At 45.4% G+C, this 11,744-nt stretch overlaps 1 protein-coding gene across 1 annotated transcript in view; it reads left to right on the top strand.

Moving 5' to 3' along the window:
- The first annotated feature begins 3,388 nt into the window (after nt 1-3,388).
- The window catches only part of LOC115178785 (mucin-5AC), a 53,691-nt gene continuing 45,335 nt past the window's right edge, over nt 3,389-11,744 (top strand). Inside the window, exon 1 of the mRNA XM_029740099.1 lies at nt 3,389-3,726. The gene's annotated coding sequence lies outside the window, so the exon portion shown is untranslated. The remainder of the gene's footprint in view (nt 3,727-11,744) is intronic.

Raw genomic sequence — 11,744 nt, 5'->3', positions numbered from 1 at the left:
GCAAGGATATGCATATTCTTGGTACCATTTGAAAGGAAACACTTTGAAGGTTCTGGAAATGCGAAAGGAATGTAGGAGAATATAACACAATAGATCTGGTAAAAGATAATACAAAGAAAGAAACCAACCGTTCTTTTATATTTTTTTTGTACCATCTTTGAAATGCAATATGAAGGCCATAATGTATTATTCCAGCCCAGGTTCAATTTAGATTTTGGCCACTAGATGGCAGCAGTGTATGTGTAAAGTTTTAGATTGATCAAATGAACCATTGCATTTCTGTTCAAAATGTTGTATCAAGACTGCCCAAATGTGGCTAATTTGTTTATGAAGAACTTTTCATGTTGAAAATTGTGCACTCCTCAAACAATAGCATGGTATTCTATCACTGTAATAGCTACTGTAAATTGGACAGTGCAGTTAGATTAACAAGAATGTAAGCTTTCTGCCAATAGCAGATATGTCCTGGGAAATGTTCTTGTTACTTACAACCTCATGCTAATCGCATTAGCCTACGTTAGCTCAACTGTCCCGTGGACAGGACACCGATCCCGAAGAAGTTTAATTGTGGAGAACGGGCTCGTGGTAATGTCTGGAGCGGAATTAGTGGAATGGTAACAAACACATGGGTTCCATGTTTTTGATGCCATTCCATTCGCTCTGTTCCAGACATTTTTATGAGCCGTCCTCCCCTCAGTAGCCTCCACTGCCTAGTAACGTACCTTTCCTAAGCAGCCTTTGGCAGCTGATGCAGCACATCATTCCTTCCAGCCCACTAAACCTAATATCATCATCCATTACGTACTGTCCTGGCTGCCCATCTCAGTGACGCACACTTTGTTTTTGCACTCTAGTAGTCTACTGGGTGTGTCCACTGTGTATGTCCACTTGATGCTGGCGATGGGTTTTTATTGTTTTTCTTTTTTCCACACCAAATACACACACACACAAACAACGACTACAACTCCTCTGCCAGACCCGCATGCTCACACCTTCATCCCTAGTGCCTGCATTAATGTTTGCCACTTGGCCTTAAATTGTACCAATTCATTTTTTCTCAATATTTCAATAATAAATCATTTGATTTATCCCTTGTGTTAATGATGGTGGATTGATTGATTCCCAAGTTAAGTATATGTTTTTTTCAAGATGAGTGATGAGAAGAGAATTGTCCAGCCCATTGGGGATCTCATTACACCCCCATATTGTTTTTCCATTTAACCTTTATTCATACAGGTTATTTTCATAGAAATATGCCTTTTGCACTAGAGACCTGTAATGACCTGAGGATATGCTTGAGGTTGTTGCATGGTGCCCTCAATACATAATGACTACACTGAGGTAATGGTCTACAATCTAAAGTTTCAATGGGTATGGTGTTTGGTGTCTGTGGCATTGTTATTTCTATAGTATTTCATTTGTCGTTTGATATTGTGTGTCAAAGGTGGCCTCACGTTTCCAGACTGCCGAACAACGATGACCGAGAGAAGCTACTGTAGTAAAGGGGTGACACACTAGGCTTCTATGATATTTTGAGATGAGGTTCCCTCTAACTGTTGTCTTGGTGGACTAAATACTTCATACCCAGGCCAGAAATTGACCACCATGACCCTTTTCTTCAGCATGAGTATACGTGTGTGTGCTGGTCTGTTTTTCTGTCTGTCTGTATATCTGCCGGTCTCTGTCTGTTAGCCTCTCTGTATGTGTGTGGGCTTGCATGGTTGTTTTGCTCTGTGCCATGGGCAGCGTATGCAGCTGTACCTGGAGCTGCATACACAAAGTATGTCCGGGGTTGGTGTTGTTTTGGCAGATGGGTGAAACAAGACCTCACTGGAAGACAAGTCAAATAGGGGGATGAAAGAAACCACTTTGGTTTAACAATTAATCCCTGTTCCATTGCCACAGGCTTTCCCATAGAAACCAATACTGAGCCACACCCTTATAGGACAACATTACAGAGCATTGGGGTGGGTGGGCAGAACCAGGAACTAACTGGATTTTGCTGTTTTACTAACAACCCAATTAAGGATCTTAGTTTGCAGCTGAATATATATATATATATATATATATATATATACATACACACACACACACACACACACACACACACACACACACACACACACTATAAAAGCTACGGGGTCAGGGAGAGGCTCTCGGTTCCCCAGTCTCTGCAATTGGCCCTCGACGATAGTAAAGGCTGACAGGCTGCAGATGTAACAATTGCCAGAGCCCTGCGAATAGCTGAGACAGACAGAGGGGTCAGACGCACCGTATGAGTCACTCGCTTCCCCAGACACAGACACACACACACACATTAGGGAGCACACACACACACACACTGTAAGAAAGGCAATGGTGAGGATCCCTATTTCTACATATTTCACATCACTCTAGTCCAGAGTGAATGCATCATGTCTGTTTCCAGTCTAACCCTCTCCTCTCCTGGCACTGTGAGTTGGGACTTTTCTTTGCCCAAAGCCTCCTCTTTCATTCGTTCTTCTTTGCCGTCTTGCTGTATAACAAACTAGTTGTCAGATTTCTTGGCCCGATTCAGTCTATTTCTGTCAATTTCACAGTCTTTGTATGTTCCCCGTCTTTTCATTGATTCCTATTGTAAAGCCAGCAGCTGCAACTGAGGGAACAGAAGCAAGCTGCCACTCCCATTGTGGGCAGTCAGTGCCATGCAGCAAAGTAGCTGAGGCTGTATGTCTTCATAAGCACCATCAGCAAATGCACCTTATCGTCGCTGTCTGATGAAAACCTCATCTCCAGAACATAAACTTTTCAGGAAATTGATAAAATGACCATATTTTCCCATTAACGAACATACAATTATGACATTTCCGAAGCTATTTGGGGTAAATGTTGTTGGTCCTAGAGTTATGAAATGTTCAGAGCACATGGAGTTATTGCTTTGCAAAAACTGAGTTACAAGGTTTTCATCAGACAGTGAAATGATGCTAATAAATAAGACAACCAGACCAGGAGTGTGAACGATGCCTTTCTCAGTTGAATAAATATGCCTATTCTTCATTGATATCAAGAAACTATCAATTGCATTCAAATCGCATTCAATTGCATTCAATTGCATTCAAAATTTAACCAACTGAAACCTTTACAGAATACTGTGTATATACATAGTTAGGTAGTTTAGCCTATTTGTTTGGCCTTGCAGGCATCCAGTGTAGGCCTGCAGTAGTTTAAATATTAGCCATGAAGCTGGATTTTGGAACTTCATACACAGAGGATGGGGCATTGGGGCCAGACACTAAAAGGAGGGGCAGTGGTTTAGCATATGACATCATCCCTATTTTTTAAATAAACCTCAGGCCATGGTTCTTCATTGGTTCCTAGCTGGAGAAATCGATTTTTTTTTTGGGGGGGGGGGGGGCATGCTTCTCCTGCAATTTCACCCTCGCTCGACTATGTGGTAACGCCACTCATTCGATTCCTCATCTCGAGAGTGAGCTTCTGCGGTCCCAAAGAACGTTACTAAAAGAGGGATGCACGCCGTTTGAACAAGTCAGTTGCATCTACAGCTTCATTGTGAAGCTTGGCAGTGAAGGGAGCCAGTTGCACTTTTGATTGTTTGTCCTCTACATTTATAACCTCCGCATCGACACATTTGGTCTGTTTTTGTCCAGCCAGCGAGGAAGTATCCTACGGCTGTACCTGAAAGAATTTAGGGGGAAACGCTGCGAAGCGTGCCTCGACATTCTTACGGTGAGTGGGAATTGATACAAACGTCTCTCAATAAGCAATTTCTTGGATACATTGTTTCCATTTCGGTGTCTTTGAATTATATTTCTGCTAATTCATGCTGCTTTCTCGTTAAACGATGCCCGCTACGTTATCCGAACAAAGCTGACGAAATGACACCGATCAAACGTTCGTTGTTGAAAGCCCATGTTTTCAAACTGGAGTTGAACTGTTTGGGCGGTGGTTTCAACAAGGATGTGGTGGTTTCCTTTCCCTAAAATAGCCGTGTCAAGGAGCGTGAGGTGACTGGACACACAACTGTATGCGTAGCCTAAATTGTATGTTAATTTAATCCGTTTATTGACTAACCTCGGCACCAAACTTCCCCCCCTATAAATGCCCCCAACTCAGACTCCCATTGTTCTGAGAAAGAGAGGGCCCCGAATGGCTACTGCAAAACCCGGGGTTAATTTACCGTTCATTGATTGTGTCCTGAGATTTGGCCTTTGCTCAATTCTCTGTGGCTCACCAGTAAACTCTGCTATGAAACTGCGTTTTCTAATGGAGAGCAAGGTGTGAACTGCTAGCAATCGAAAGTGCATCCTTTACATGTGTCTCTATGAAAGAACATTAGTCTAAATCATTTCATTGTTGGTTATATTGCTGAATCGATCTCGTATTATACAACCTGCTAACATCCAGCTGAAAATCTCATGTGAGCACAATTGATAGGGGGAATTGTGATGGGCAGGCCTATATGCTTCTCTATCACCAGAAGATTTGAGTTCCTTTTTACACCAGCAGCACGTCAGTGAAAACGGGAGTGTCGGTCTGGCTCGCGCGCGTCTGGAGATGTCTGCAAGATTATACTGCTCACCAAGATCTGTTCACACCGCTGTCTGATTTCATACTCGCACCGACACATCCAGAGATATCATCCATGACCACAGACTGAGACTGGGCAGCGCTAGAGGGAGAGATCAGATGGCAATGTCAGAACCCAATGATGCTGTCATCTGGCTTTTGGCTCCAAATGCATGTTACATAATCCGTAATGGGGCACATGCTTTCCACATGCCAGCCAATGCTATCCCACCTGCCCCATCTCAATGTCACTGATTGGGTGTCAACAGAAGTCTATCAAATGACTGATTCTTAATCAGATTTCAAAAGTCTATCATACCTCATCAGTCTGGTCATATCTGCTCTTGTCATCGATTGTTTTGTATAGCATAACATGCCTTTTTTATCAGTGATGAAATGCTTTCTTTCAATCTGAAAACTGTTAAATTGTCATTTGATTTCTTAAAGGAGACGTGACTCTTCCTTTTCAAGGCATATTTGCTAATGTGGTGAATGTGTTCTTGTTTTGGGGTTTTGTTGTAGGGGTGTGTTATCCATTTCAGCAGTGACTGAGCAGTAGCGTTGGTGCAGGGGTTTGACAGTGACACCCTCTCGCCCACCCTGAGTGGGGAATGTGTCCCCTCTCAGGGGTTTGACAGTGACACCCTCTCGCCCACCCTGAGTGGGGAATGTGTCCCCTCTCAGCAGTGACCTCTCAGGCAACACTCTCTGAGTGTGAATTATCACTGCAGGGGTGTGAAACCATCTCTCTCACTGAGAGAGTTCACAAGACCAGGGGTGTCAAACATACAGTCCAGGAGGGGGGGGGGGTCCAGTCTGGGGGGGGTCCAATCTGGCCTGCGGGTGGTATAATTAATTTTTTAAAATATACTTTGAAATGACTAAAACCAAATCAACTGTCAATTTATAATGGACCTACATTCAAACAGTTTCTTGAATGTGTCCATCTCGTTAATAATGCATGTCAGGGTGCATTGAAAATTCCAGAAACGATGGATAGAGGACAATGTTTAGAAATAAGTTCAGTGCGGCCTGCCGGACCTTGTTGAAGACCAAATGCGGCCCCTGGGGGAAAATGACTTTGACACCCCTGTTTAAGATAATACCACTTTCCCTGTACATTGCCACTTCCTCTGCCCTCCTCCTAAACCTCTGCAGTGTCAGATCTAAATAGACTAGAAGTTGGCAGTCAGTGACTAGTCTGGTTTCAATTATGGGCTCTTTTGGCGTAGAGGAACTACTTCACACTACGTCAATGGGGGGGGGATTCAGGGGACACTCCCAACAAATCGTGGGGTGGACGTAACAGAACGTTGCAATTAAAAACCAATCTTTGCAGTGGTTTTGCAGGTAGTTGATGCAAACTAGCCTCTTGCGAAATGCACTCATTTAAAAATAACCTGCGTGATCTTTATTCAAGCCGATAAAGTAGTGACGTAGTTTGTCTATGCCAGAAAATACCCTCGTCACTACTGTTGCCTATGGTCGGGTTGACGAGACTACCCTAAGTGCAGGTTTAGGATCGGTATTACCAACCCTAAAATCATCCTTATCGCTGTATTTATTGAGAGAAAAAACAGACCTTAGATCAGCCTCTGACTCTCGTAGAACTAACGTTCTCTCGACGAGAGTCATGTAACAGGATTGGCACCCAACTAGTCTTGGAATGCAAATGCACTGGTGCACTTGAAACGGTTCCTCTCCTGTAGTGTACACTCCCTTGTTAGTCAACATGGCGCCCTATGGGGCAGCTGCAGTTGCCTATTTTTGGGAAGACTCACAGAAACACAGGTGGTTGGCGTTGCATTGGTTGGCGTGACCGGACCGCTGCTTAAATTGGATACAACCATGAAACTCCGCAGGTCAGTATCTGTTATGTTGCTGGGCGCCTTCAACAAATTCACGTAAATAATAGTCTTGGGAGTGTGGGAGTCACAAAGGTGTGCTGTTGACTCGTAGCTTTCCACTTGTAATGGTTGCTAATGCTCCTGTATTTGCTCTGGTTATTGTTGGGGCCGTGCGAAAGCATCAATGCAACAGCTGCCGAGATGTTACCCAATGGATATCAAGGTCACTGGACTCAAATCCATTTTCTTTGCCCTGCATAGTGAGCAGATGAAATGGTACCTAATTACACACACCTGCTCACTAGCTATCATCTACCCTATCAACAGCCATAAAACCCCTCAGTTTGCTGCGTCGCATACGTCACACGTCCTGTGAATACAATTACAGTAGGTTTCGTCATGCGTTCTCTCACTGGTTTCTATGGTGTCTCACTAAGTCCGTCCCAAATGCAGGGAGAAGGGTGCTATTTGGGGCTCAGACACGGTCTCCAGTCTGGAAGGGCTGCCGCCGGCTGTCCCATGGAAGGCTGTGGTTGGTTGTGCTGCTGTAGCGCTTGCCGCTGTGGGGGTCTGTGCCTTGGTATTCAGCGTTCTCTTTATTAGCCACGAAGCAATGGACACACACTGCTTTTAGACTCTGGCCATCTGGCATTGTGAAATGTGTCTCTGTGCTCTGCTACGATCCAAAGTGTTCAGCACATTCAGGAATCGGATTTGGTCAGATCCTCTGTTCTGATCTGCTCAATGCCTGCTCAAATAACAATTAAGTCCACTTATTTCATATTTTTCCTGTGAGGCTTCATTCAAATCTATCCACGCTGCATCCCTCCTGATATACTTTAGCCATATCTGGTTTGTTTTAATGGTGTGCTTTGGGACAAGGTTTGATTTGTGGTTAGGTGTTGACCCCAAGGTTTGAGGTCTGTGTATGATGGCCCTTGCTGTGTGTGTCGTGGCTGGTTACACATATCCTGTTTTCCTCTGGTCTACCTCTCGACCCATGAGTAACCCAGGTCTGTGTGTTCAGTAATAGAGCCGTGTGTGTGTGTGTGTGTGTGTGTGTGCCCAAGTGCATGGCAGCCAGGCAGGCCCGACGGTATCAGTCCATCTGGCCTGGGCTCACCCTGGCTGCTCATAGCCCTGGTAACTGATCTGACCCTGCGGCAGCAGCGACACAGAGCACAGCTACTTTCCACTATTGATTTTCTTCCTGATCCCCAGAGAGGATCCCACTGTCACCCTCCCCATCCCTCCAAAGCCTGGTGTCCCTGGTCTGTCATGGATTCTTCTCAATGAGTGTTTGTGATTCCCCGCAACCCATCCCCTTGCGTCCTTCGCAAACCCCTCAGACCTTCTCTAATGGGTTTTGAGAAGATGCGAGGAATCAAGGAATTATGAATTTAGAGCCCTGGTGTCCCAGGTCTGGTTGTTCTGTGGTTGTTCTCGTGGGATTTTGGCCAGAACCAAGCGTGCCAGCTGCTACTCCTGTCCCCCTGCCTCGGCTGAGCTAATCCATACGCCCCTCTATGCCCCAGGCCAAAGGGGGCTCAGTGGGCACAGGGGCAGACAATGAGACCTGTCTGTTACCTTTTAATCCTCAGATTACCCACTGACAACCAGCACACACACCTCCCCTCTGCCATCTCCCACCCTGCGGGAACATTCAGCCCCATTCATGCCTTGTCCTGAAGAGACCCCCAGACCAAACCTGGCTCAGTGCTGCTTTGAACCTGGTCCACTTTTATCCAGATTGTTCTGACTGCCTGCAGCACGTAGGCTAGTGGCTAGGCTAGCCGCGAGTCCATTCACTTCTCATTCCCCCCAGGCTAAATGACTAGGTTACCTCATTGTCTTATGATTTCCCTTAACACCAACTTGTTAGGCTAGGCTAGCCCATCCCATCTGATTCCCCCAAGGCTAATTGGCTACACTAACTATCCACTTAGCCTGTAGCGTGACTCGCCACAGCCTTACCCTCCTCATCCCGTTATCGAGCGCTTTTAACGTCAGTTAGCACATTCTCCATGCCTCCCTATGGAATTAATTAACCTTAACATGTGGTTTAAGTACACAGTCCAGCTCATGAATTGTTTAGCATGGCTAAGCCAATGCTTAGTGTCCAGCCTATATGTCGGGGGCAACGACTCTAATCCTGGAGGGCTGCAGCGCTTGCAGGATTTTGTTCCAATGCAGGACACATACTTCAGCCAAGCAATCAACTAATAGTGGTCTTTCATTAGACCAGGATAGAGTTTATTCACAGGAGCTGGACTGGAGCATGCACACACTGCAGTCCTCCATGACTAGGAGATGTCCACTACTGATCCATAGAATAGCTTAGAAGCGTCTTTTTGTTTTCTCCGTATATCTATGGTCTACCCAAGTTGGCAAAAGGGCCTTATGCCCTGGTGTCTCCAAAAGGGGTTCTCCCCAGCCTCATCAGTCATCCACGGAGGTAGGACTGTGCAGACACATACAAGTCTTTGTCTAGCGTTAACAAGCTCTGTGGTGCGCCAACTATACATGGGGCGGGGCTTCCAGAAGTCCCACCATCCAACCACAGTGCAGGGGACACCCAGTGAAGGGTGGGGTGATGCAGGAAGAGGGCGCTTGATGGGGTAGAGCTCCGCTGCCCGATGGGCCCCGACATTACACATCGGCTTAGGGCCTGTTTATTCATCAATAACTAGGATACAGACAGGTCTGGGGTGTCACTAAATTAACCACTACCGTTTTGAAGCTGAGCCATTTGCTTGTGCTCTGCTGCGCAGTACAGTCATATCTGACTAGGATCATAACAATGTTCCTTGAGTTTTGTCTGAGTTTACAGCTAACTGCTCTCATGGCTAATTGAGCAGAGCAGCCCAAGTGGAGACCTTGCTGTGGTTACTCACTGACTCGGAGTGCAGGGAGCTTACTAATGGGAAGGGGATCTTGTGTTCATTTTTGATTAGCCATGGAGGGATTTCATAGGTCATTTTTGATATTCGATTTATTGACATCGGTTTTATGCTTCAATTCTGTCTCCAACTGACACGAGTGCAAGCTCTTCAGTGTACTGCCAGATGAGATGCCATGGGCTTTAGTTAGTAGTGGTGGCTTTTCAGGTTGGTATGAGCTCATATCCCCACTGAGTAATTCCATTCCACTCTGAGTCCATTGTGCCAGTGGTTCTGGTTAAACGGAAGGGTAAAGGTCAGCAAGCTATTCTCTATGGGAGAGTTGCTCCTGTTGAGATGCCTCATAGGAGATCAGCACCCTGTCATCACCCTCAGGTCACTGTGAAAAGCCTGCCGCCATAGGGCAAGCCTGGGAAGTCAGCGGTGCATAGCTTCCCTGGGAGAGCCCACAGTAGTGTGTCGTCCACCATGGCCTGTTTTTGTTACGGAGTGGCTGCGGCTCTGGCTTTTTCAGCATCTTTAGTCTACAGCACCTAAAAGCTTCTGAGTGTGTGTATATTCTACACGCGGAGAACCGGTTACTCAGGCGACGCATACAGTCATTGGGCAAATGGTCATGGTGCTCGTTTAATAAAGTTGGATCGACGTCTGCACGATCTACGTAACGGAACCAAATATAATGGCAAAGTAGTATAAAGTTAGTCAACAGCTCGCGCCTCTAGGCAAAATACACAGGTAGGCTATGCTACAGTTTAACACAATCTGCTCTAAAGTTAGTTGGCTCCGTCATTCTAAACAGCACTGTAGGCTACTTCGAAACAACACTGTATAACTGAAGAAAATCTGAATGCATATCCCCCATTTAAGCTGATTGAGATCAAATGGTTACTATAGAATGATGCTGCATGGATGTTTCACTGGTAAAACTTGACGACTTATCATGCTGAATGCGTGGTGTTTTTGTCTTACTGTAGTTTTATGCTATTCTATTGTGTAGAATACTGTGATCCTTGTAATCTTTCAGACACTGATTCAGCTTAGATCTAACTTTATTAAACAAGCACCATTCCACTGAGTAGCCTGTTCTCTGCACCTAAAGTAGAGAATATCCACATATGCAGAAGCTCTGGATCTTTTGAGTGCAGCAGACTAAAGATCCTGGAAAAGTCGGATCGGCAACCATAGCCTTTTTTGTTATCAGACGCCAGCAGGGACTGTGAAAGAATGTTCCCTCCCTGTGTCCCAGAATGAATTCTTTTGGAGTAGAGCTGTGTTTTTTTGTGTGTGTGTGTGTGTGTGTGTGTGTGTGTGTGTGTGTGTGTGTGTGTGTGTGTGTGTGTGTGTGTGTGTGTGTGTGTGTAAGAATGCGACAGTTGTGGTTAGTGTTGTGATGTGAACAACCCGCCTCGCAGTTGGGTCTACCGAGGACATCACTCACTCACACACGCCTTGCCACTTACGGCCCCTACCCTTCTTATACCCTGCCTACTAGCCTATATAGAGCCTCGTACAACCACTCGCCCGCTGCAGCCTACATATAGGATCTTATCATAATCTCATGCTGCACTTTGCACAAGTTTGCCCAATGTAATTTAGGCCTATTAAAGGTCCAATGCAGCCATTTAAAAAAAAAAAAATCTATATCAAATAATTTCTGGGTAACAATTAATTATATATATATATTTTTTTTTAACAGGTGGCTTCTTAGCAAAGAGCTATTGGTCTATTAACTAATTTTCTGATGTCACCAGGCAGGCCCAAACTCCATCCCACCACAACAGGCTGAAATTTCAGGCAGTCTTTTCAAGCACTGTTGCCCCTAGTGGCCGATTTCTACATCATCTCCCGACGACCTCAGACATGGGTGGACGTCGAATACCGACTCGCTAGTCAAATCAAATCAAATCAAATTTATTTATATAGCCCTTCGTACATCAGCTGAAATCTCAAAGTGCTGTACAGAAACCCAGCCTAAAACCCCAAACAGCAAGCAATGCATGTGAAAGAAGCACGGTGGCTGGGAAAAACTCCCTAGGAAAAACTCCTGAGAAAGGCCAAAAACCTAGGAAGAAACCTAGAGAGGAACCAGGCTATGAGGGGTGGCCAGTCCTCTTCTGGCTGTGCCGGGTGGATATTATAACAGAACATGGGCAAGATGTTAAAATGTTCGTAAATGACCAGCATGGTCAAATAATAATAATCATAGTAATTGTCGAGGGTGCAACAAGCACGTCCGGTGAACAGGTCAGGGTTCCGTAGCCGCAGGCAGAACAGTTGAAACTGGAGCAGCAGCATGGCCAGGTGGACTGGGGACAGCAAGGAGTCATCATGCCAGGTAGTCCTGAGGCATGGTCCTAGGGCTCAGGTCCTCTGAGAGAAAGAAAGAAAGAGAGAAAGAGAGAATTAGAGAGAGCATATTTACATTCACACA

Source organism: Salmo trutta, chromosome 38 (genome assembly GCF_901001165.1).
Source record: "Salmo trutta chromosome 38, fSalTru1.1, whole genome shotgun sequence".
NCBI classification, from domain to species: Eukaryota; Metazoa; Chordata; class Actinopteri; order Salmoniformes; family Salmonidae; genus Salmo; species Salmo trutta.
The sequence above is the reverse complement of the archived record's forward strand: the minus strand, read 5'-3'. Positions and strand labels throughout refer to the sequence as shown.